The following is a 26803-nucleotide window of genomic DNA, read 5'->3' on the forward strand; positions in this document are numbered from 1 at the left end:
CTTAAGTGGACTATTTTCATGCAGCTTCCTTATCTATACAGTCATAAGAAAGAAGTGGGGGGGAGTTTTGCTGTTCTTATTTTGAACATATCAAACCACGCCAATTTGCATTAGTTCAATTTCTCTGTTGACTGAATACTGTATTGAATTTTCCATTATTTTGTTTGAAGCTCGCCTTCAGGTTTTCAGCTCTGGCAAAATATCAGCACTCCAAGTGCTGTGTTCAAGAACTTATCAAAAATGAGTATCACTGTGTCAGGGATTGTCTAATCCATTTCAGTATGGGCAAGGTTTCAAGGTTTGCCAATCTAAAAATGTTTATCCTTCACTGGCATTGTCTAATTCTCTCCTTCCCTACTCACTGAAAAATACTCCACTGGACTCAAATCATAAAAGCCCATTATCCTAACTCCCTCTGAACAGCAGAAAAAATATTTCTGCCTTCTCCAGCATCACACAGAAAAACTATGTTATTTCCATCTGGTGCTAAATCCATCCTTTACTAAAATGGCCTTTGTTGCCAGCACATTTGATCCTCCTATCCCCACCTGAATGTAAGAACAATCCCCCAAATTTGAGTCAGGAGCAGCTGAAAGGGAAGCCATTTTGTTTGGGTTCTCTTCAACTGGGCAATGTGGGCACACAAATATAATGAGCTGTCTGTAAGTGGCTTTGAATGTGGTCAGAGACAACTAAGAAAATACTCAGCCGAGAATGAGAACCACCCATGAGTGGAGCAGCAGATCTGTTCATGTTCTCATTCACTCTGCTTTAGCACACTTAGGTGATTAGAGATGGAGGAAGGAGTATAAAAAGCAATCATCACAGAAAACTGCTCTTCATCCAGTTTCTTTCAGCAACAAGGGCTTTGATAACAGAAAATTAATTGCAAGTTATATAACACTACTCTTTTTAATACATTTGAAAAGGATGACGTTGAAAAAGATGGATAACAAATTACAATCTGTAGATTTTGTGTACTGTGGATTCCTGGGGTTTTCAACCACGGCAAAGGGTTTTCAACCAAAAGGCCAGATGAAGAGCCATTACTGTTATTAGTTATCCTAACACAACTTGTGAAAGCATTAGTCCCTTCAAAAGAGGACCACACAATTTTCTCTACACTTTGGTTGCATGATGAAGATTTTCTTTTTAGTTTTTTAATCCACTTCTGCATGAAGGCTATTTTTGTGGACAGCAGACTAAAACAAATGTTAATATACCCAACCTTCCTAAATCCTTTTGAGTGGTGATTGGGTAAAGACTGTGTTTTTGTGTTTAATTCTTTCAGAAATTAATTCATAACTTGGCAAGAGCTTTCAACCCATCATTATATTTTGGGATACTTCAGTAAATGCAATACTTGGCCTGTACTCACCAACCATGAACAGAAGCATCATCTATTCATTTTAACCAAAAGTGATAAGTGATCCATGCTCTCAGCATTCCGTAGGAGAAAAAATGAGAACACCATGGTCTGAACTCTTGTGTGCCTCATGACACGTCAAGTATGATAAAGGTCAAGTGTGTGTTTGTGTGAAAAATAAAAATGATTTATTGCTTGGAATGCCACTAAAGAATGCTAACAATGAAAAAAAATTCTTACTAATACAACAAGAAAAATCAAGAATTTGTATGTTTCAGGCTATGAACTGTCAAGTTCAGCTTCTTTACACTGTCAAGAAAATTCCCACTTCTTCCTTTATAATTCAGGGTTGGGAAGTTCCTTAGCTGGTTAGTCATGCTGTATTCAGAATATGACTGTGAATATTCGAACCATGATTTGCATTTAAATACTATATTGAACACAAACAACTCCAGACATCATTTGAATCATAACTTACATTGGATCAGGAATGATTCATAAGCCTGAACACTCATCCTTCAAGATGATCATCTTTGTAATTCATGACTAATTGAGTATGCCCTCACTGCACATGACTTGCTCTTGTTTACTTTTACATTTCTCGTAATCTTTAAGGATTCAATGCTAGAAAGTTTAAGCTATTAAAAAGTCTGAGACCAGTATTTCTTTTCCTATTTTACCTGAAAACAAACTCAAAACAACTAACATGAAATAGATCAGTTAAAAATATTGTACATACTATAAAAATTCTATTATATATTATAAAAATAATTTACAATAAATATTGGGCGCCCTATCAGGGCCATCTTCAGGGTTCCCTTCAGAACTTTTAAAGGCCAGAAGACAATTTGTCTTGCAGGAAATGTATCAGCACCTGATCACACAGGTGCTGCGTGAATTTTGGAAAACCATGAGTGGAAACTAGATCTTTGCTGACAATAACTTACCATCACAGCACACCATTAGTAGTATGGCCTATTTTAAACAGGAGTTTGCCACACTGATAATAAAAGAATTTACCATATGTCATCAACATAAATGTTTTACCCACTAAATCAAGATGCATACTGAAATCCAACATAAGAATTTAGAGATCAAGGGAACCAATTGTAGCCATATGCATTTCCACCTTGTGCTGTATCATTCCATGCTGATATAATGATATAACAATGATATAACAATGGCAAAGTGTGACAAGATGTACCAGAACATTTATCATAACCAAGTATTTTATACTTCAGGGATGATGTTTAGTAAAGTTTGCACCCATAAGTAAATTAAAGTATTAAATTAAAAAGTGATCTTTTATTCAAGTTATCATTTTAAGAGTGTGGCTTACAGAACTACTACAGTGGCTACATAGAACAATACTATTTAAGAGTAAAAAAAGTACAGGAAGAAGCATCACCATAATAATCATCATAACCACTACTGTGCTTATGTCACTCTTTCCTTTTAGAAAAAAAGTGGTGAAAACACCTCTGCATCTTCGTTTCGTTTAACATTTAAGCAATTGTAAAGAACGCCAAAACAGAAATATCTATTGTCACCAATTTACCTCTTGAAACCAGTTATTCCAAACAGTAAGTTCTCAAGTGATGTTTTAAGATGTAATATTATCCAAAGCCTCTGTAAGTGATAAAACAGCAGATTCATGATTCTAAAAATAATGATGTATGTATAGAAAATGTTTTGAGGGCATGTATAAAGCAGGTATTTAAACTGATGCTTTTCATTATCAAACCTTTTTTGCCCATCACTGTATTTAACAGAACTGAGGAGATGAGCTTTTTATAGTTACTTCAAGTCTCCTTAAAAATACAGAAGAGTTTGGTTCCAGGAAATGGCTTTCAGTATACATGCTTACGTACATTTTCAAAGAACTATAATCTTGACAAAATACTCATAAATCTATTACCTGTATTAGATAACAGAAAAAATTAACCAAATGGTAAAAAGACAGTAGGGAAAAAAAATTAAGAAGCATTTTCAACAGAACAAACAGCAAAGCGTGGAAGAAGTACTTAAAAACGGAAATAGATCTATATCGTGCTATTCACGTATGCACTGAAATTTACTGAAAATACTTCTCTGCACACTAAGAAGCTGTGTGTTTCTTGGTATGCTTTTAAGAGGCATTTTTCAGGGTATGACTCTCCAAATCAAGTCAAAACCGGGCCCTACTGGTCCTCTGAAGAAAATCCAATCAAACGAAAAATGCCCCTTACAGCCCACAGACAAGGTCCTCCATGTGAATCGATAGGAAGAATTCCGTATCTTGACAAGAAACCCGAATAGGATGAAATGATATATGTGTCCTCCAAAAATCGCCACACATTTTTGCAAAAGCAAGAAGCGCTCTGCTAGCAATGACCTAATTACTAGCATAAAAGCTGCGTATCTGACAAAGGGGAAGAAAGGACCCACTGCTTCATACATAATTTATTAAGATTTCCCACAGCATTCAGGTTAAGTCGCGGACCCAAGCACCTCTTTGTGATGTTAAATCAATCTGTGAGAAGTCAGCGGATCCCAGGGCGCGCTGAGGGCGCAGCGCTGCCCCCCGAGCGCTCCCGCCGGCCGCCCACCCGCGCGTCCCCCGCGCTGCGGCAGCGGAGGCGCCGCCGCCGCCCGTCCCTAACAAAGCCGGGCCGGTGCCACCCGCGGGCAGCGCCTCGCCGCCCCGCGAGGAGCACCTCTCCACGGCTCTACCCGCACCGAGACGCCTGCCCGCCGCCGCTCCCCCTCCTCCTCCCGTTCCTCCCGGCCCCGGAGCCCGCGCAGGGGCTGCGCAGGGCTTTGTGCCTCCGGCCGGCGCGGCGCACTGCGCTCGGTCCCGCCCGCGGCGGCGCCCCGCCGCGCCCGCCCGCCCGTCCTCGCGGCTCCGGAGCTCCCTTCCCCGCCGCGCGAAAGCCCTTTCGCGCACCCCCGGTTTTTCGGTTTTTCTTTTTGGTTTTCGGGGGGAGAGGGGTTGCCTTTTTTTTTTTTTTTTTTTTTTTTTTTTTTTTTTTTTTTTTAAACCCGCGAAACAGCTTCCTCCCCGCTACCCTTGCCCGTTCCGGGCGCGGTGAGCCTCGCCCGCGCGGGAAGCCGCCGCCGCACTCACCCCATGGCCGCGGCCGCCGCGCCTCCATCCCCGCGCCAGCGCCAGCGCCCGGCCCCGCCCGCGCCACCGGCTGTGCCAGCGCCGCGCGCACGGCGCGGCCCCGCGGGTCACGTGCGGCGCAGCCAATGGCGCGCGCGGCCGCCCTCGCCCCGCCCCGCCCCGGGCGGAGCTTCGCGCGCGGCCCCGGGCGCGGCCCCAGCGCTGCCCGAGCGCCCGGACACCGAACCCGCGCCGCGCAAACCCGCCCGGGCCGCACCGCTGCCTCTCAACCCGCCCGCCGAAACACAACATTTAACTCTTTCCATGTAGAAATGAAACGAGGTTCTGCGTGTAGTAGCATTAAAGCTGGCACAGCTCACCCAGAAATAAATTGAGACATTGCTTATTAAAAAGGTAGAAGGAAGCGTGTCCTTCAAGGGCATCTCAGATTTCTCTGCGGTTCAGTAAAACATTGTTTCCATGTGCTTTTCAGATATGAAGTTGTTACTGCTACTTGGTAGCTTAATAACAAATCAAATATATTTAACATTTAAGCGATGTTAAATCAGAACATTAAGTACCAGTTGGGAAAAAAAAATCTAAAAGACAAATGAATTTATGAAAGAAATCAATTTATGAAACTATTTTATAATCTCCTTTCAGAAATTATCTCTCGCCAAGGGTAAGGATGTAACAATGTGTTCATGAGGATGACTTAAAATCTCACAGAAGCACACTAATGAAATCCAAAAGACAGCAGAAATCAAGCCGTATTTCAGCTATGTTTTTCATTTTATAAAACAATTATCTATATAGCAGGTACTATAGGAATCTTTTAAAAAAACTTTTATATCAAAGTCAGCTTTGCAGAAACAGCACAGTATTAAACCTTTTAAATCCCCTAGAATGATTCAGGAATAGATTTATGAGCACTGCAACCCATCTCAACAAAACAGGGCACAATAGAAGACATCTGAAAAGGTGCAGTGGTTCCCCACCTAGAGCAGAACAATGCCCTTCCCTGTGGTCTGTTACATAAATTATGGCATTGTATGCTTATACAAGGGGACATAAGGATAGGTAACTCATTAAAAACATATGTTCTGATATGCCTTCTTATAATCCTTCATTCGGCTTATAATAATCTTTTTGATTTGCATGAGACAAGCAAACATGTAGGACCTCGTGGTTGGGATGAGATTAAATTAAAGGCACTGGCACGCCTGTGCATGCATGCGAGCAATTGCACCACACATTACTTAAATGCTACTAATTTTATTTCAGCTGTTTCCTCATACCTCCTTTTTCCAATCAGAGAAGGCAACAATCCACACTCAGGAAAGATGCCCTTTACCAGATTACCTTTTATCAAACCTTTCACAATTAAGACGTGTGACACGTCATCTGCTATCTTCAGGACACTTTAGCACAAAATTCTCTATAACTTCATCACTCAGGCTAACTGCAGAGGTACTGTCACTCCAGCTGTTATGGTAAAACACTTTAAGCCAAAGTTAAGTGGGCCATTAGTTAAGAGTGTTCCAGGCTTTATGATTTTTTTGCTCTAAAGCTTCTATTAATTACAGTAATCATTGACATCCTATGGTTTATGGTGGTTTATGATCCACTTGATTCCATTTCACAGCAACCAAGTTTATCCTATCCTACTGTAACAAATTGTCACGGTACTCTTAACAGTTCAAATTTTAGAACCTAGCTAGTCATTCGACCTAATGCCATCTTACTTGATATCTTAGTGATGTACACCACTGCTCCACCCCTCAGAAGAGCAAACCAAAATGCTCTCAGTTGTTATTGTGAAGCTCTCTCCATCCCAAAATTCTTTACGTTAGTATAAGCATACATTCAAGCGTACATACAAGCGTACATACAAACAAATACAGACACCACTCAACACCTTCATTATCAGTTCGCAAATTGTTGCAATAGGAGTTGTAGCTTAATAACAAACCAGGACACTCCAGTAATAGTTTTAAACCTGAAGAGTGGCAAGTGTTCAGAAGTGGCAAGTGCCACACAGCCAGGAACGACGATGTGTGCAAAGATTACACCAGAGAATCAAAGAAACTGAAATACTTGGTACTTTAAAACTAAATTCCATACTTAAAAGTGAAAAACTAAGCTTTGAGAAGTAATTTTCTAGAACCCATACCAGGTGTACTAAAGATGGAAGGCTACATAATGTATTTATTTACACACACCATAGTTCATTTTCTGCAGCTCTGAAAAACTAACTGTAGTTCCCACTACATGAAAAGATTTTGCTACACCTGGTACTCGTTAATACTTTTTGAGTCTGGGAGTCACAACCTGAGCAAATTCACTATTCTGTAGCCTGAAGTCCCACATTTATTTGCAGAACAAGCAGAAACACAAATTCTTTAATGCTTTATGCCAAGATGACAGCTGAGTGGGAGGGAAAAAGCCTTCCCTTCCTCCCTCATTGTAATGCCCATTCTGTTATGATTTCATAAACATGACCTGTGTCTGTGTCACATGTACTTGCCTCTGCAGCAATATCCAGTATTAAGTCAAATTCAGTCTAATGAACAGCATGCTTTGACCCTTCCCAGATTGCATCTTTCAGTGGTGTCAAACCACTGCCATACAGGTGAATATATTCCCTCAAAAACTGCTTTCTATGTGCAGTGATGGATTTTCTTAATAAAACTGATACCAACGAAACACTGTTTGAGAAAAAAAAAAAAAAAGGGTCAGGCTCTCAGGAAAAAAGAAAGGAATTTTACAGGAAAAAGTCTTTAGACTAAGTTTATTTTTGGCTAGTTATTTCCTATCTGGCAGATGGAACAAGATGACTTTTTCATTCCTTGAAAGAAACCATTAACAAGACAGACTTAGCAATACCTGCAAGATATTACATAAACCCACTCTTTTAAATCTATCAGAAGACTCAAATCTCTGCATGAATCCATGTAAGCTACCAAATCCAAAGGGCAAAAACTTTACTATCTAAAGATACCTGTTCAGTTTCAAATTACTTCTATGATTTTGGACAAATTCCCTGCAGCCTACTCAGCCCAGCATTCTCAAACAGTCAGATGGGAATTTGGGCTCAGAAATGGAATCAGCAGTATTTTTACGCAATTTTTGACGCAATCTCTATGGTGTTTCCCACTGCATTTATAAAAATATATTTTGTGACCAAATGAAATTGTCATTAACTGTTACAACCCACTACTAAGTAGTGCTAATTAGAATCTCAGAGTAGGTTAAGGTCTAAATTTTTAAAAACATAAGGTACATTCCCCAAAGTATCTATTTGCCACATAAAATCACGACTGCTACAAAAGAAATTTCAAGAGGTTTTCTGGTTTTAGATAGCTGGCTCATAAATGGTAATTCTTTCAACCTTTGCAGCCTCACCCTCTGCAGCAATACTCTTCTCTGTAGAAGCTTTTCACTACTTAATATATTTAAAGTGATTGATATTTCATTATTAGTCATTGAACATGCACAGAACTACCTACCTCAGAAACCCTGGGCAGGGAGTGGTTGGGTAATGAACTAAATTCTCCCTCTGGTGCCAAGAACTGTTCTGGCATTGCCTGCAAATGTAAAACAATAGTGCTGCTGAGATCTTGCCTTCAGAATTTTCTAGTGCAAGATTTAGGCATTGACTTGTATTAGACTGCACTTTTTAGAAAGATTGTACTTCATAGATTTCATTAACAAAATAAACTGAAGACATTTCATATCTGTTTTACATAGACCAAAGTTTTTATCTCAACACAAGACTTGATGACAAATTTAGCAGCTGCTGTAACCAAAGGTTGTCTTGTGTCTTTCAAGTTTACATGGGGAAAAAAAAAAATCAATGAAGCCAAACATTCTCTTTGTTTCTTATTTTCTTCAGTATGTGAAGATACATTCATGTCTCCCACTACCACACAAAGACCAGGTTTCCTCTGAGGTCTGTCCTTACCATGGGACCAGGACCAGTGAAAGTTTGTATATATTCACTTGAGAAAACTCATAACTTGCTCTCATTGGCATGAGTATCACTGTTTTGGCCATTAAGAGCTGTAGCCCTGCTTTCTCCATCAAAATTCTCTCACCTATATTGCATATTATTTCCCCAACTATAGGAACTTCCAACTATGAGCACTAGAAAGGTCATCAGAAGTTTTCCTGAGGATCAAGAACCTAAAGGACTGCCTTTCTCATGCACATGAATAAAGAATGAAGAAAATAACTCTGTCATTGTTCCCAATGCATCATCCAGAACATATGCAGTAGTCCTACAAACCAGGAATTTTCTGTACTGAGAACAGATTTTTTACTATACTAATGTATAAAATTAGATGTTGGGATGTTGGTTTTTTTTTTTTTTTCCCCAGGAAGCTGTGCTACCAGTTCCTGAACTTCAGAAGATTTTTCCACAAGCTATGACAAGGTCTGTCTTTCCTTGTCTGTGGGGTCAATTAATTACCCCACAGATATGTACCATAAGCTAAATGAGAAAAGCAGAAAATGCATGCTGTTTAGTTATTTCATAACTAAGTCAGAAGTACAGAAATACATTACTTGCTCTTTAAATCCTTTAGTATTTAATGCTCTCTACTGTTTGCCAATTCCTAACTTTTGTCCAGAAGTAGTCTGCTCTCTGGAGCATCTCCCACTCATACTTTCTTCCCTCTCACTAAGTTTTTCCATCTGCATGAAGCTTTCTTGCTCTAAATTAAAAAAAAAAAAAAAAACCAACAAAAAACCAAGGAGAAATACTGCTTCCTTCCTCACATCTGTTAGCTCTAGTGTGGAGCCATAGCCCAGGCTGCAATATTAGTCACATTTTCTAAAAACAGTAAAGCAATAATGAAGAGTTTGTTTAGAAAACCATTAATCCACTGTATTTCACCATCCACTCTTCTATCTCAGCTACATAATAAACACCACCTGACAAAACTTTGTGTCACATTACCTATGATTTCCTCCTCCACTAATTAAGAACATCACACTATTCTGGCATTATATCACTTCATTTCCTCTGCTGTAGCTCTTTCAGGCTTGTTAGGTAGTTTACTGTATCTGCATATTGTAATTTTCACTTCTTGCTTCATTGATAGTGCTTATTCAATCCACTAAGTGGCTCAACTTTTGAAGAGATTTGGAAGCTCATTTTAGAGATGTGAGCTAGGAATCTTTGTCTGTAATCTGCAGAAAGTGAGTTCACAGTGATCAGATAAAGAGCTGACTTTCAAGTGTAGCTTAGCCCACTGACCAGGCTGTGTTGGTATGTGCCAACACACTCATTCCAACTTCTTATCTGGCGAATTTGAAAACTTGTAATTGCACCTTTTAGCCCATCTGTAATTCTGTTTCAGTAGTCTGTTAATAGTATTGAAGGCTGAACTTCAATATTGGCCTTCAATATAAAAGCCCTTGGTCAGCATACCTCAGGGATTCTCTGCTGATTATTTTTCAGATGGAAGATTATTCCCAGAGGTCTTTTTTCAATAATACATACTTTTTATCTTTTCTCCATTGGGGCCATAGACTAGAAAAATATGTTTAAAGAAAGATAAAAAACAGTATATTTTCCCATGTTTCTTGGGAAGTCTCAGACTCTGGATCTGTCTGATGGCAGATCTGCTCTGAGTGCAGACTTGGAACACTTACTTGCAGTGGCCTGGATTGCAAGATAAACCCCTGTTTTGCTGCTTCTTCATACTCAGCATTAACCATAAGAAGTCACAGTACTCGCATGACACATGGATGGCTGCATGTGCAAGTGGATGGTTAGATTCAGTTTCTTGTTACACTGTGGTTGACAGAGGTCCCTGCTAAAAGATGGATGCTACATGGTTATGTAAGCTTTATAGTGCCCAGGAGCATCCCAGAATTCTACACCACTCTGACAAATGGAAGCTCTATCAGTAGAATATTTACCTTTTTCTTCACAATCTTTTTTTCAGTCCTCCCTTTGTTTGGTTTGAACCAGATGTTCTTAATGCAAGAGCTGATTTCTTGTAAGCATTCTGACATTTTAGTGGTAATAAATCAGTTAGCTGAAGGTCATCTATTTAGCTAAAGGTCATCAACACATTTTTTGCCAATGGTATTGAAAAGGAGGGAAAGTAAATTTTTGTGGAGTCCTGTAAGCAATGACCTTTTCCAAAAAACATACATTAACCATGACCATTCGCCAAGTCTGCTAAGATTAAAAAAGTTCCAGCTAGACACAAGTTTCTTAAAACCTACTGCATTAAGAAAGGCTGTGACAACATCTAGAAACACAAAGATCTTGCTAAGTCATGGCTGTGAGTTCTTTCACCATAATTATAATCTTTTGAACATTAAAATTAAGGCTCAAGCCTTAGAGGCTCTTAGCTACAACAGGACAACTGTATCAAATCAATCTAGAAAAACTATCATTTACAAGATAAAGTGCTGGCAAAGAATCTGAGGACACATACATCATACTCAGATATATAAAAAAATTCCACATTTCAGTACATAAAAGTAATTACTAGGGAGTTTGAAAAAAGACCACAAATAAAAATGGCTTGTCAAGGAAGATTTATGCTGTATGGTTTAAGGAGTACAACTTAGCTGGTTTAGAAAAAGGTAGGCTGTTTTTTATCACTGTATACTGAAAATATTTTTAAGTGTCACAAGTTTAAAGAGATCCATCAGCACAGATCAGACAAACTGGAAATTAATTTCTCAACATTACTGCAGTTAATCAAATCACAGAAGTTCAGTAGGAATTAAGCCCACAAGTTGAGACTAGGTATTTAAAAAAATACCAATTTTTACTGTTCTACAGCCTCTAATGTAAGGATCACACTGAAAAGTGCTGGAATCCACTGCAGGTCCGAAATACATGAAAGTTTATTATTCAGTTAATTCAGAATTTAATTCCTTGCAGTGTGCATATACTCATAAGGTCTTGGAACAATTATAATCAAGTCTCACACCACCAAGATCGAGCTGATTGCTTGGTAAGGTTAAGAAAGAAAATCCCCCAGCTCATTTCTCAGGACCAATACGGAACTTCACCATTAATTGATTTCTGTGCATGCAAAGATCAGCTGCTGTGGGAGGCAGCATTCCTGCAGAAAGAAGAAAATTAACTCTATCTCTGCTGAAAACCAGGACAAGAATGGACTTGTGCTCTCAGGTAGCACAACCCTCCAAGACACCTGGCCAACATGTAGTTTTTCTGCTCACTGCAATATTAATCACTACAAATAATGATTCATGTCATATTTTTGGGTTAGCTTTTGTTTTGGAAGCATTTTTACTCGCTTCAGCTTATTTATTCACCATAAAAATGTGTCATTGGATGATTTGGGTCTCACTCCCTTAGGGAATTGCCATTACACAATCCTCTAGGCAATGGCAGCATACTAATTTTTTTCCCTCCTCATTTGGCACATTGTTTAGTCAGTTTATTGAAAGTTAAAAATACATAACCTCAATTCAAAATATGTGTTGCTGGTGTGGGTGCTAGGAGTTACATTCTTTTGTTGGGGCTTTGAATGAATGATATCTCTAAATCTTAATTTCAGTAACACTAAAGAGGGGGGAAAGATTTTTTCCTTTGATTGGAGAGGGAAGTGTTTTAATAAAAGTCTAAGAAATCTGTAATATCTTATGATATATTCTCCTAAAAATGAAGGTCCAGCTTACTGAATAGCCAACAGGGGGTAAAAATTCAAGCATAAGCTGCTCTGCCTAGTATTCAAGCAGCATGAATACTTTTTTTAAATTGGTCTATCTGTGGAGTAGAAAAGGAATGCAAATTTGAAATATTCATTGTATTTTCAGGCAAGCTGCTTCCAGTACCAAGCTCTACACATGTAGCAACAGTGCTCTGTGATCCACATTTTTAGGAGTCACACAAAACTGCTCTTTCTTTGGGCCATTCATCATCTTAGAAATTACCATGCATCTCCAAAGTAACAAAACCACCATCTGAGACAGCTACTACTGAAAATTTATCACTACCCAAGTTACTTCAGTACAGTACTGGGAAAAAGCAACTGAAGAAAAGGACTGATATCCATGCCCAGAACAAATAAAGCATCAGTGGAGCAAAAGAGCTGAAAAAACACATTTAAGTTTGTCAAAAAAACTGAGAAGGAAGGAATTTCTTGATCTAGATAGAATACATACTTCAATTCCAGTTTCTCTTCCCAGTTTGAATTCAAGGTCACCAGCTACTCAACCAAAATACTTAAATTACATGCACTAAATCTTAGAATCCATAATAGAAATGCATGATTGAAGTATACATTGTTGTAACTCTGCAGAAACAGTCAGATTAAAATGTAACAATTTAAAACTAACATTACTGGTGTACTTCGCATCTTAGATTTCAATCCTTATGGATATGAGACGGAAAAATTTTAGTTAATCACAACAATACTTATAAAAGCTCCCCATCACTAAGTGTACTAGAGGACTACTCTTCCTCCTAATACATAACCCAAATACTTCAATCTTAAATGAAAAGACTGTATTTTCAAAAATCTCCAGGACAAGTCAGTTAGAACACCAGCCTTTAGTCATATTTGACACAAACAGTCCTTCTCAGCATGGGTTTGCATTTCACAGATCCATGACTCTTTATAAATGTATATATTTCTAATCAAGTACAGAATCCCTTGCCAGAAGTAATTTGTAACATTTCAATGATAAAATTCAAACTATTCAAGTTTAAAGTGTGTCTTGCAAACTCAAGTAAACTGAGCAATCTCAAGAAAACTCTGGTAAACAAACATAATACATTCTTTCTACACAAAGAAAAAATCCAAATAGAGTAGTCTTGCAAGGAAACTTAATGCCTGAAAATTAAGGTAAACTGAGAGCTCAAAAATTTTAAGTACTTCCCACAACACTGAAGGAGTTAATTTTGTAAGCTAATTACCCCAGGTGGCAAGAGAAAGGCAGAAATCTTCACAGTAGGTAATACTTGTTCTAACAAGGAAGAAACAATAGGAGAGATCCCATGCCATTGACAAAATCCCTTCTGTCACTCAAACAGAAAACCAAAGTCGTTCTCCAGAAACACAATAGGCAGTAATTGAAATTTTCTTATTCAAGACTATGAATGACCTGTTGTCCAGTCTCACTTCTTTATTTTTCTGCTTTACTTGATTTTTTTTTGCCCCATCTTGTGACTGGACACTGGGAATTTTGTTCCACATTCATGTCATGGCACTCATTCCTCACATTATCACACACAGGTGTGACTAAAGTCACCTGGATGAGTGACTCGACCAGAACTGGCTCTGTGTGCCCAGATGTGCACCCACCACACAGAAGGGTGGGATAGCACGTGTGACTCCACAATGTCCAAGCACTTCCAGGAAAGGCTGGAGTCACAGCATGACTTCACTGAGTGAGCTATAAGAGCAGGGGCCTTCTAGTCTACACCTAGCTGACACTTTTCCTGGTGCTCTGCTATTTACTGGCTTTTGCTCCTCCTTCCTCCAAGGAGCAAATGCTCCCAGCAAGTGCTGGTAATGAGGCTCATGACAACCTTATTGCCCAGTCCAAGGGCCTGGTAGTGCTCTGCACCACGGGCTTTGAACAGCAGAATTGTTTTAGCACAAAACCAGTGTCTTTTTAAGGATTTGAGGTTTCCATAACATAAAGCAGTTCTGAAGCTTATGGGGCTTCTAGAAAACAGAAGCAATATAATTATATTTAGAACTTAGAAAATTCCGAACAGAGGCAAGAATGATGAAAAGTACTATCCATCCATGTTCAGAAATGGTACACTAAACTTAAAAGGAACACAGATTGAAGAAAACAGACAGCTCTTCTTCAAACAGTGAACCAGGTGGCAAACTGCCCACACTAACAATTACTTGGCATTCTAAAGAACTCCATCACTTCCACGTCACTAGTCAGAAAATTTTCAAACAACAGACACTGGCTAAGGAAGTAACAGATAAGTACCTTCCAAAGCCACTCATATTCAGAGCAGTTGACTTTAAGACAAGAGTTAATACACTGGCAGAGAGCAAAAATAAAACAGCCACAGCAGCATGGGTACCCTGAAGGTAGACACATCTCCCAGTATTTTCTGAACAAGTTAAAATATTCTAAACCTGAGATTTAGAAAACCACTGTTTTCTAAATAAGAAAACAGTGAATTACAACCAGGCTTTGTCACTACAACTAGTTTCAGGTCTTCCTGACTGCATGCATACCAGACTGTCACATGGATTCTTCAGTAGCTTTACATCATTCTGGGCACTATTTCACTTGTGGAAAAAAAAGACCTGGACATCTTGCTCACAAGTAAAATTGAGAGAGTGATTTGGAACAGTATAAAGACAGTCATGTATGGACAACTACTCTTTCAAAGAAAACAAAGCAATACACAAATCCACTGGTTTTAGAGGAAGACTGGTTCTCTTTCTCCATTCAATTAATTCTTTTCAGCTTTCAGCACTTGAAACATTTTTTTGGAAAAAGCTTTATGAATCAAGCCTAGTTCTCAAGGTCTTAATGACATTTAGACATTTAATTAGCAAGCCATCACTTGGACTGGCATCTAAAGCTTTTGTCAGAGACCTAATTCCATGCCAATTCAAACATCCCATTAGTCTTATATTAACTAAAAAGAAGCCTCGTAATATTCTGGCTACTTGATTGCACTGGCATGCATTAACACAACAGTGGAATGAATCTAACTGAATGCAAGGATATAGATTTACAACGTATACATGTTAAATTAACAAAGATGTTATAGGACAAAAATGTAATCATATACCATATATGTATATGAATTGGTACTTGGGCATACTTTGTGCTTCTTGGTACTCTGTATGAAATGTAAGAGACAATCAAGTGAAAAAAGGGAAAAAAAAGCAAAACGATTGACTTAATTAAAACTGTTTAATTGATTCCAAGCTATGCCCTGTTCTTAAACCTTTCTAGAACTCACTCTGAACATATTTATACACTTACACATGTGAATTAAGTATCATTATTCTATGTTGTCATTTCTCCCCCAAGACATGTTCAGTACATCAGATTTCTAAAAAGTCATTAATGTATATAACAATACATACAAACAAATAAGCTGTATCTGGAAAGAAAGAAAAATCACAGTGCCCTTTTTCACCTCGTATTTCTAATTTACACCTGCAGTTTTCACTGAAATAACAAATCAAGAAGTAGAAAAATGCTAGAACAAATACTAGAAATCATTTGCATGCATTCCGTAAGGTTTTTTTCCCTGCTTTTGTGGAAACCGAGTCACTGCTTCACTACAATGGGCTAAAATTAGAGTCCTATACAATGAAATGCTTGCAGTTGAACAATTTGAATACCATGGAAAAAAACCCTAATACAGTAATTCTGCTAAAATACAGAGGAGAAGGAAAATTGGTACCAAGAATGATTAAAGAAACAGGTATATAAAGAAATTGGGAAGTATTCAGTTGTTTTTAATTTTGGTATTTATAAAGTCTGTAAACAAAATTTTTAGTATACTAAAAAATTATTTTTAAAAATCAGTTTAATTTTATGTTAAAAAGTAACTGTGTGGAAGGATATATGATCATATACTGGATTTGCTAACCTTGGAATCTCAGGTATTTTAGCACTACCTGCTGACAGTATCTCCTCAGCAATGACAGGTGACAATTGTAGCATCAGGGTTACTGGCACTGAAGCATTTACTCCAAAACTGCTGACAAATGCATTTTTGATGACAGAAGTAAGTAAATTGTAACATAATCATCTTTTTTTTTAAATTGGTCTAGATCCTGGTGTATAGCAGATGCTACACGGCCGTTATTTTTGTTGTACACCACCTGCTGATAGCCAACAATTTTACCCAAACTTCATTCCACATCCAAGTCTTTCACGACTAATACAGAGTAATCAAGGAGACTTTACTTGAGCCCTTGGATTGCAAATTCTTGAGAAACAGCTTAGAAAGAATAGGGATCTTAAATGTAGATCTTTCTGAGCAAAAAATACAGACTTTGCAAAAAATCTCAGTGAGAAGAGGCAGGCATTTAACTCCAGAAATCCCATTATTCAAGGCATACACAGCATTTTCTTTGTAGAATGTCTAACTCAAGTACCTGTATCTCTCCCTCCACAACATAGCTGAATTCTAAAGGACACAACAAAAAAACCCCAATGCCCCCCCCCCACCTCCAAAAGAAAAAAAAAAAGTATTGAGGAGTTCAAGACGATTTTGGTCTGGTATCGCTTCTACTGCAGTAGAAGCAGCACAGCTACTTAGCCCTTTATGCTCTATGCTTTGCCCATCATAAATTGGAATTTTTCACTCAAAGAATCTCTAAACATGAGGATAAGAGACACTCTTTCCTTTGGGCAAGCATTAGGGGTGCTGGAAGGGCACCCGGCACAGGCCTGAAAGTACAAACTTTTCTTTCAGAATGAAAGCTGATTTCCCTTTGTCATGAAAATGAAGTCTCTACTTATGTACTTGAAGCTTTAACTAAACAGCAAAATGGTAAGATGGCCAGCGTTTTCACTGAAATAAGCAAGTTTGTACAGAATACCAAAATTTCAAATCAGGAACTGCATCAGCTACAGGAAAAGTATTTCTTACTAAATAGGCTATAAGCAGTGCAAAGGTCACCCACTTGGACCCTTAAAAGACAATAAGTAGACTTCTGACAATGTTTCAAACTGTTGGGCACTAGAACTCACTATTAATTGCATGAAAAAGCTAACAAATGAAGGCATACCAAATTTCTGGTCCTGAGAACAAGCTTACACTTTTTTGAATAGTAAAGACCAACATGACCAACCATCCAGATCAATATGATTACCAAAAGACTTTGCAACACAGAAAAAAGTACTTTCAATGTGTATTTTCAAAACACATCAAATATTAGGATGGTGTTTTGGAAACAAGTAACCATGGAGAAGACACATGAAATCTGAGCAGCACTAACCAAGATGGACAGTAGCAGTATGACACTAAGATGTCAGCGACTTGAGACAAAGTGGAAGTTATTTGCAAGACTTGCATCTGAATTTAGAACTACAAAGACAGTGCTACTATGACCTGTGTCCAAGAGGAACAGCTGAGGAACTCAGTATTTTTATTCAGACACTGTACACACAAATACAACTTAATAAAACTAAGAGATTGTCTGATAAAAGTACTTAAGAAGCATTTTAAGTATTTCGATTATCAGCAACAACTGAATGTTTCAATGTTTCCAATAGAAAGAAAATGAAAATAAAAGTGGTTGGTATATCACAATAGTAGAAGAAACCATGACCGTCTATGATGGATAAGCAGCATGACTGCTTCTTGTAGAACATGAACATACCTGCTCAAATTCTTATACCACAGCCTCACAAAATGCTTTCCCTACAGCTAGTCAATTACAGGACAGTCCTGTTACTATGTTTGTTTCCATACAAAGTTATATTTTTTTAAAAAAAGAGTCTATGTAGCAGTGCAGGAAAATGTTGGAAAATTCTTATAACCTTCACAAAATAATGTTTGATCCCTAGCCAGGACTAATGCTTAGTTTTGTACCATATGTGCTTAGTTAATGATATAACTTTCCCAATAACTTTTCTAATTAATTGTTTTAATTAACTTTTCTAATTTATTGTTTTCATTAATTATAAGTAGTGTAAATTTCTGCTCTGTCATCTGTCACTGTAGCCAGAATTTAGCGAGGTTTGTCATAGCCTGCTGTTGTGGGAACAGAGTTTGGGAAAATTAGTGAAACTCTTCTAAACCAACTCCAATTAACCTGGATAAGCTTCAGTGATCTCAGTCCTAGGAGGAGGTTAACAAAGCCTGGGACAGAGATCTACTGCTGAAACTGGACACAAGGAAAACAGAATTTATGGACCACAAGGACATTTTGCAAAACTCTAAAACAAGAAAGTAACAAAGAAAATTCAGCAATTGTATTGAAACCCTCTCTTTCTGGGATAAAGATAATAAAATGAGTGAAAAGGTGGGCTAATTAGGATGAGAAGCAAGAAAACAATAACCAATGGAAGACAGAACACTAATTAATGAAGATAATTACCCTATTTATAGACAATGAACATTCATTTCTTTGCTACAATGCGTAGTGAAAAGTTCTGACAATGGGTGCGGATGTTGGGTGGAGCTATCCCCATGCACTCAGCAAACTGACTAATGTTGACATCCTAACCTAACAAACTGGTTGGAGAGTCTATTCCAATAACAAGTCTGAAACAAAGAATACTTCTAAAAAAATTACAAACTAAACCAGTGTACTCTCCAAGCCACTAAATTCCAATGTCTCAAAGTAGGTATCAACATGGTAGCTTTCCTTCCCATTCCATCTTGCATATGCTTCAAAACATAGCCAAAGTTTAATTAATGTTAACTATGCAGCAAGACTTTCTAAAATGTATGTTCAGTATTTTAGTAATTTGTACACACTATCTGTGAAAAAAGTATTATCCTCTTGTATAACAAAGAGCCCGCATACCTGTGCAAAAAGCGATTTTGATAGGCAGTCCTCTTGTAATAGCATATATGACTGCTTTTTAACAGACTGTGTAAGCAGGTCTCTGCTGCCAGCAATAACTAAACCTTCCCCTTCTCCTCCCTGCAAATAAAAACACTGAAATAGAGGTCTAGCTATAAACTTGCCTAAATTTTCCCTTTCTCTGCAGCACTAGCTTTTTTTGTAGTTGTAAGTTTTAATTAAGAGAAACCAAGGAGTCACATGAAAAACAGTATTAGTTTCATCAAACTCTGCTACTTGGCAAATGAATAATTTCTGAGAACAGAGATCAGTTTCAAGCAAGAGCTTTCTATGCACACCGAGAAACAACTACCTACAGCAATCAGGAAAACCGTCTTTGTAACGACTTGTGTAATGAATTGTAGAGAAGAAAGAGTCTGCAACTCTATCCCAGCTGAGAAGGACACAAATTTATTACAAAACGACTTATAAAAACCTATTAACTATAAAACCCAAAAGCAAGAAACACTTATCACAACAAAGATCTCAGTACACTACATGCCGTGTTTCTTCATTTCTAGTAACACACTGGAGTTTCCACTGAATTATTCCAACACGAAGCCACATGACATATAACAAGTAGATTGGACAAATTCCTTATAATAATTTTGATGTAGTAACAATTTGCTTCTATCACTCTGAAGTTTATTCTGTTTCTCCAAGCATAACACAAGCAGCAACATGGAATACTGCTTGTGTACAGATCCATTCTGTATATATCTGAACATGAAGTCTGTGACCAAAGATATTCACACAGCTTCTGCACAAAAAAAGTCTTGCAAGACAATGATGATGGGTAATATCCACTGAAATTATATGGATACATTTAATCTTACAGTACTCTTAATTTTCACCTCTATGTTGGAATCTCATTTCTTATTTCTATAACCAGTATGGTATTTTTATTCACACTCTTACCTTTCTATATTACCAAAAACAGTTACAAAACAATATACACTAAAATCACAAACCCCAAAACCAAACAATTCAGATGTTAGAAGACAAACCAAAATGAGGAGCAGGAATCCACTTCAGCAAAAAATTCTATCCTGACACGTTTACTCAGGCATTCATTTGCCATTTTTTAGGATTAAAGAATCATTTAGGTTGGAAAAGACCCTGAAGATCATGAACACCAATGACACTGCCAAGACATCACTCACTAAACCATGTCCCTAAGTGCCACAGCTACATGTCTTTTAAGTACCTCCAGGAAGCTGGAAATGGTAACTTTTTCTACCAGTTTGTGATATTCCATAACTTCCCCTGGCAGCCTCCTCCAATGCTTGACGACCCTTTTGGTGAAGAAATTTTCCTTAATATCAAACCTAAGCTTCCCCTGGTGTACCCTGTTTCCTCTTGTCCTATCATTTGTTACCAGACTGAAACAATGTCCTCACTACAACTTCCTCTCAGGCAGTTGTAAGGAGCAATACAGTTACCATTAAGCCTCCTTTTCTCCAGATTACACACCCACAGCCCCCTCAACTGCTCCTCATTTGATTCGTGCTCCACTCCCTTCCCCAGCTCCATTCCCTCCTCTACACACGCTGCAGCCCCTCAAGGACTTTCTGCTGCCCAGGGGCCCACAAGTGCACCCAGCACTGCAGCTGTGGCCCCAGCGCTGCCCAGCACAGGGCCACGCTCACTGCCCTGCTCCTGCTGCCCCACTGCTGCTGACACAGGCCACCATGCCCTGGGCCTTCTTGGCCACCTGGCCACACGCTGCCTCATCTTCAGCTCCTCCTGACCAGCTCCCCTCTTTTCCCACAGGGCAGTTTTCCAGCCTGTAGAGCTGTAGGAGTTGTTATGACCCAAGGCAGGACTGTGCATTTGCTCTTTTTAAACCTCAGGCCGTTGGCCTCACCCACTGATCCAACCTGTTCTGATCCCTCTGCAGATCTTTCCTGTTCTCTGGCAGATCAACACTCCTGCCCAACGTAGTGTTGTCTGCAGACTGACTGAGGGAACACTCCATTCAACAGGACTGGTCCCAACACTGGACCCTGGGGAACTCTGAGCCACCAGCTGGACGTAACTCCATTCATCACCACTCCCAGGGTCCAGGTGTCCAGACAGTTTTTCACCCAGACACCGCAGCTGTTGAAGCCATGAGCAGCCAGTTTCTCCAGGAGAATGCTGTGCGAGATGGTGCCAAAGGCTTTACCAGAGTCCAGGCAGGCAACAGCCACAGCCCTTCCCTCAGCCACCAAGCAGGTGACACTGTCATAGAAGACCAGGCTGGTGAAGCCAGACCTGCCTTTCATAAATCCATGCCAGGATCCCAGGCAGGCAGGGCCTGATCCCTGGCCATCCTGCAGACATATGGCACTCAGCACAATTTGCTCCATGGCCTGCCCTGGCACTGAGGTCAGCTTGGCAAACCTGAATCAGAAGTCACCTCACTACCCACACAGAGTCCTCAGCCCACAAACTCCAGCTGAGTCTGTAACACAAGCCAGTAGGAGCTTGAGGGAAATGCTTCTCCTTCATCAGCTGAATTTGAACTTATAGTATGCAAACAAATTTAAATGTTATTCCAAGAAATAGCAAAGCACAGCCAAGTACTACACTGAGTTTTATGACTTATTTCACTTAAAGTGAGAGAATGAGATGAAGTAGGCATATTTGCTTCACACACCTAAGTAAAATGTGTTAAATTGGACTTTTTAACACTATTCTGTAAGAAAATATATTGCTTAGCTCTAAAGAGATTCTTGGCTTCTTCTAAAGAGGTTCTTTAAAAAGAACAGCAGCAATGTGGACTCTCCATAGCAGGGGTTTCAGAGAAGAGAAAAAGCTCATGTGATCCTGAGAACCTTTTTCCATTAATAAAGGGAAAGCCAACTCACACAATTTATGCTTTCATGATTTCTTTGCACTCTTGTCACACAACAATGAGAAGTCCTAGTTTCCTTCCAGTTCCCTCCACATGCCAGTTACTACAAAAAAAGGCCAATCTACTAAAAGCCAAACTCAGCCTCGTGAAACTCAGCACATTGCAGTTTCTATTTAGAGCAGCCAACAATCATACCATTAACAGCAAAAGTAAGAGCTTTTTATTGGTATCTGATTTCCAGAAAAATAAGCAACTTTCACTCCAACAATTTAATATATGTGTGAAAAGCTAAGTATTAAGTAATGTTTGACTATGCCACCAAAATTCTGTTATAGGGTAAGAATATAAAGTTCGTAGCTTCAAAAAATCACTGTATTAAGAGTGGCATCACTATACTATTTTGCACAGCATAAATTGTTTTTATTTTGAAAATAAAAGTCTGCCTGAATAAGGTTTCTTCTTCCATTACTGATTAATGTTCTATCAGCTTAGGGTTAAAACACACCCCCAAAGAATAATACTACACCTATGAAAGCCATATCAAAATGCTATTGCTACTTAAACTTCAATGCTTTAGTTTAACATCTCCATAGAGAAATCAAACTACTTGTCCTGTAATACAACTGTATTTACATATTCAGACCATAGTCTTGTCTACTGAATTTTATTTCTTATCTTCTTAAAATCCATGTGGAAGTAATGGCAAAATGCATTCTCTCTGATCTCAAAAAGAATTAATGCTTCTAAAATGTGTTATTTCCACTAGAGATGACTAATATTTAATAAAGAATGACTGCTTTAAGACACAAATGAACATGCTCATGAACCCAATTACTCTTTGGCAGTTGGTTCAAATTAGCATATACTATCTTTGTGACCATGACCAGCAAGCAGTATCAGTGGTAGTGTCAGAGTAGCACATGGAGATACCAAGTCCAAACAAGTATTATCTTTTTAACCTTTCTTCCAACCACATACCTCTCCCCTATCCTTCATTATCCCTGTTAAATTGAAGTAGAATATTGAGGAAATGCGCACTGCCCAGTAGCTTTATCACCCAGCTACAACTGATGCAACTCAATGTTACCTTTCAACTAAAACTGAACAGCAATGAGGCAACAGCTCATGTTCTATGACAGCACACCATGATTTGCTGCTGAAATAACCATCATAGTTATTTTTAACACTATTTTATCCAAAGTTGTATTTGTAGTGATAATTCAAGTTGATTAGAACCAAAATCCGAACAGTTTGAAACAGTACTGAAACTTTTTAAATTGGGTATGTTAATCTGAAGGGTGTAAGAGGTATGGCTATGAAGTAATAGGGGTTTTACTTTACCAATACTGGTAAAAAAAGGATTATGAAAATAATATAAGTTTGAACAGCAAACAATTAGAAGACTCACTGAAAAATGAGTTACAACTATTTCCCAGCAGAGTTCACATACATTCATTCAGTATGTTTCATACATACATTTTTAAACTTACAATGGGAGATACACTTCAATGTATCCAAATACACTCCAGTGATCACAAAATAATCCTGACACTTTTTTCTTTTAACATATGTAATACTGATACCTCCATTAAAAGTTTAAAAGTCTGTATTTTATTAACCAAGTCCATTACCTAGAAGCTAAATGATTGCTTATTGTATCAATATCTGGTAAGTTACTAAAACCATACTGTGAAAACATGGTAACTTGATATAAAATAACTACATACTGCTTTCTAATGTCCAAATTATACTGAGATAACTCAAAGAAGAATATGAGGCACAACACAAAACCCAAAAGATTCCTACACTGAATTTTAGGTAAGTGTGATTGAAGACCACAGACTTAACAGATTTCTACTGTACAATGCTATGGAACAACTTCTGAGAAGTTGTAGAAGTAGAGACAAGATGAATACTACCCTAAATCAGTGGTGTCTTTTCACTTCCCACTCACAGGATGTGTAAGGGCAGAAGGGACACAGTAGCTCAAATGGTCCCACCTCTCTACTTAAGCAGGGTCATCCTAGAGCACATTGCTCAGAACTGCGTCCAGGTTCTGGAATATCTCCAACGAGGGAGACTCCGCAGACTCTCTGTGAAATCTGTCCCAGTGTGTGATCATCTGCACAAAGAAGTTCTTCCTCATATTCTGGTGGAACTTCCTGCACATCAGTTTCTGCCCATTCCTCTTTTCCTATTGCTCAGCACCACGGAGAAGAGTCTGGCTCTATTCCCTTGACACCCTTCCCTCAGACACCTACAGACATTGATGTGATTCTGGTCTTGTCCAGACTAAAAACAGGCCCTGCTCCCTCAGCCTTTCCTCCATGGTGTTTTGTGCATTCATGATACTTCAGAACAGCTTGCTAATATTTCCAAAAGCATACATCTGACACCTGTGTGAATAATTCTGTTTATTGTTATTGAGTTGTTTGAAAGACACTACAAAAGTTAACCATTAAAAACCAATTCAACCTGTTTTGCTTGTGCAGAAAGAAGGAATTTTTAGAGTTTAGCCAAGATAAAGTGAGCCAAATCAAAATTTTCTTTCTCAATCATGACAGGATTGAGGAACTAAGCTGTTTAGTTTTAAATACAGTGACAGAGAGATATAACTGCCTTACTCTAGAGGTTATCTAGATAGAAGAGATTCTAAAAATAACCTGAAAGTATTTATGAAAAGTAAATTCCTACACTGAGTTTTAGACATAAAATATATATTTTTGTGTATAAAGCATACTTGAGATACTGCAAATACAAAATGCAGGTGTTTGTTAGGGTCAACAGCTACTAGTTTAGCATTAATACAAACCAAAACAGTATCACAAACTCTATGCATACAGTGGCATAGCATACTGCTGATGGTATCTGTTGTATGTTCCAGAAAAATTGCATTTGTGTATTTGTGATGTCAGTTACGTGGGGAATATTTTGCGCAACAGATTTCTGGGTACCAACACTTGACACATCTGAGCATGGGTTTCATTGCATGGGGGATGTGCATAAACAAGGCAGGCTGTAATACATGTTTTACGCTCAGCAGAGTTTCTCATTGTATTTCTTAGAAATGAAAAACAGTAATTCAGTAACTAGATCACCATATGGCAGTCCACAATCTTTTTTTCTCCTTTATGCAACCGAGTACATATACACCTCTAACCAAGTATTATACTTTTTTGACACCTAAAGCATCTAAGGAGAGAAAGTACATGAAAGGCCTTTGTCAATGGGCACAATTACGCTATAAATAGTCTTCATTCTAACTAAAGGAAAAAAACATATCAAGGAAGTTGAAGCTGAAGCATAACAATGATCTCATGATGTCCACTTCAATATTTCTTGAGTGCTTAGGATTGGACAAACCCATCTGGCATACAAGCTTTTTTAAAGTCAGCTTAAAAAGGTAATATTATAGCACCTGGAGAGGAAAAGGTTCTGTTTCTATGCATTTCAATTAATGACCTAATCTCACTTAACTCTTGATGTAGCCTTAACTTAACAAAATGTTAGCAGTACTTCTGAAGCAAAGTTTGCAAACCTGTGCTTCTCCACCTGTACACAAAACTATCTCCTCTAGTTCAACCAGTAGCTGGTAGAAGCAACTACATGAAAACAGATTCTGCAGAATTATGTTTTATTTTTTCAAAAAGTTAGAAGTTTCTGTGACAGCCTTAACAAAAGGCCTGTCTTACAGCTCTACAGGTCAGCACCATTATATTGTTTATAGCTGGGAGGGGACATGCAAGGCAGCAGCAAACAAATAAGTCAGTTTAGTACACCGGAATCTTCATTCCTCTGCACTTACTAAACGATGTCTGATGTTTACAGAAATCTGAGCTATTTTGCTTTACATCCAGCCAATTCTGAAGCTGTGAATGGCTGCTAAGGCTAAAACGACTACAGAATCTGAGGCTGTGGTCAGAGACACCTGTACACAGCCACCCTTCATCACCGGAGGTCAGAGGGCACGTAACAGAAGAAACAAAACCTCTTAACACAGAGTTTCGAGGTTAATTACTCGTTTAATAGTGGAGTTTTTAACTATGGTTTTTGGAGGTCAAGGCTTTTAAGTATCTTTTCACAGGAGAGAGCGCTTCAGCTCTTCCTAAGACGCAGCCTTCATACTCCAGGAGTATTCTAGCTATGGAGTACCTGAATGCTTTCAGACTTATTTTGAAGGACCAAACCACTAGGTGATGTCAAATTACATCGCGCTACCGCAAAATAAAATTAAAAAAAATGAAAGCAAAGCAAAGCTGCTGCACGGGCTTCGAGTGACACGCACTGGACCGGACGGGGGCAGCGCCCCGAGGGCTCATCCCGCTCCCGGCACTCACCTGCTCGCCTTCCTCTGCCCCCGCCAGAGCCGCCGCGGTTCCTCCGACGCCCCCGCCGGACCGCCGAGCTACGCCCCGACTCCGGGGCGGCGAGGAGCGCCGGCCAGCCGCGCATACGGAGCAACCCCGCTCCCTCCTCACCGGCTCCTTGCCCCTGCTTCTCGGCTCCTCATCCCCGCCGCGGAGCTCCGGGACACCCCCGGCCGCCTCCTGCCCAGCCCCTGCCGCTGTCCCTGCCCAGCAGCCGCCTTCCCTCAGACGCGGCGCCGGGGCCGCATCGCCCCCGTCCCTCACTCGCCGCCCCCAGCCGGTGCCCCCACGGCCGCCATCTTGTCCGGGAGGGGAGAGGGGCGCGCGCAGGCGCGGCCGCGGCGATCCCGGGCCCGCAGCGGCGGGCGCGCGCACGCGCGGGGGCGCGCCCTGCCCCGCCCCGTGAGCGCGCACCTGCCGCGGCGCGACGGGGTCGTGCGGGGGTCGTCCAGCACCCGGGCCCGGTCACTCCGGGTCAGTCACCTGGTGCGGGTCGGCCATCCAGGGTCAGTCACCTGCCGGGGACCGGTCATCCAGGGTCAGTCACCCCTGGAGGGTCAGTCACCCCTGGAGGGTCAGTCACCCGGAGTTCATCCCTGTCACAGGGCCCGTCACCCCGAGGAGAGTCAC

At 39.5% G+C, this 26803-nt stretch overlaps 1 protein-coding gene across 4 annotated transcripts in view; it reads right to left on the minus strand.

Annotated features, from left to right (window-relative positions):
- The window catches only part of APC (APC regulator of Wnt signaling pathway), a 93915-nt gene extending 67444 nt beyond the window's left edge, over window positions 1–26471 (minus strand). For 2 of the 4 annotated variants that reach the window (XM_077171493.1, XM_077171490.1), the window contains exon 1: window positions 4473–4591. The gene's annotated coding sequence lies outside the window, so the exon portion shown is untranslated. Of the gene's footprint in view, window positions 1–4472; window positions 4592–7960; window positions 8039–26143 lie in introns of those variants that run through there. The other 2 variants (XM_077171491.1, XM_077171492.1) reach the window with 2 other exon arrangements.
- Window positions 26472–26803: the final 332 nt, after the last annotated feature.

Source organism: Agelaius phoeniceus, chromosome Z (genome assembly GCF_051311805.1).
Source record: "Agelaius phoeniceus isolate bAgePho1 chromosome Z, bAgePho1.hap1, whole genome shotgun sequence".
Taxonomy (NCBI): domain Eukaryota; kingdom Metazoa; phylum Chordata; class Aves; order Passeriformes; family Icteridae; genus Agelaius; species Agelaius phoeniceus.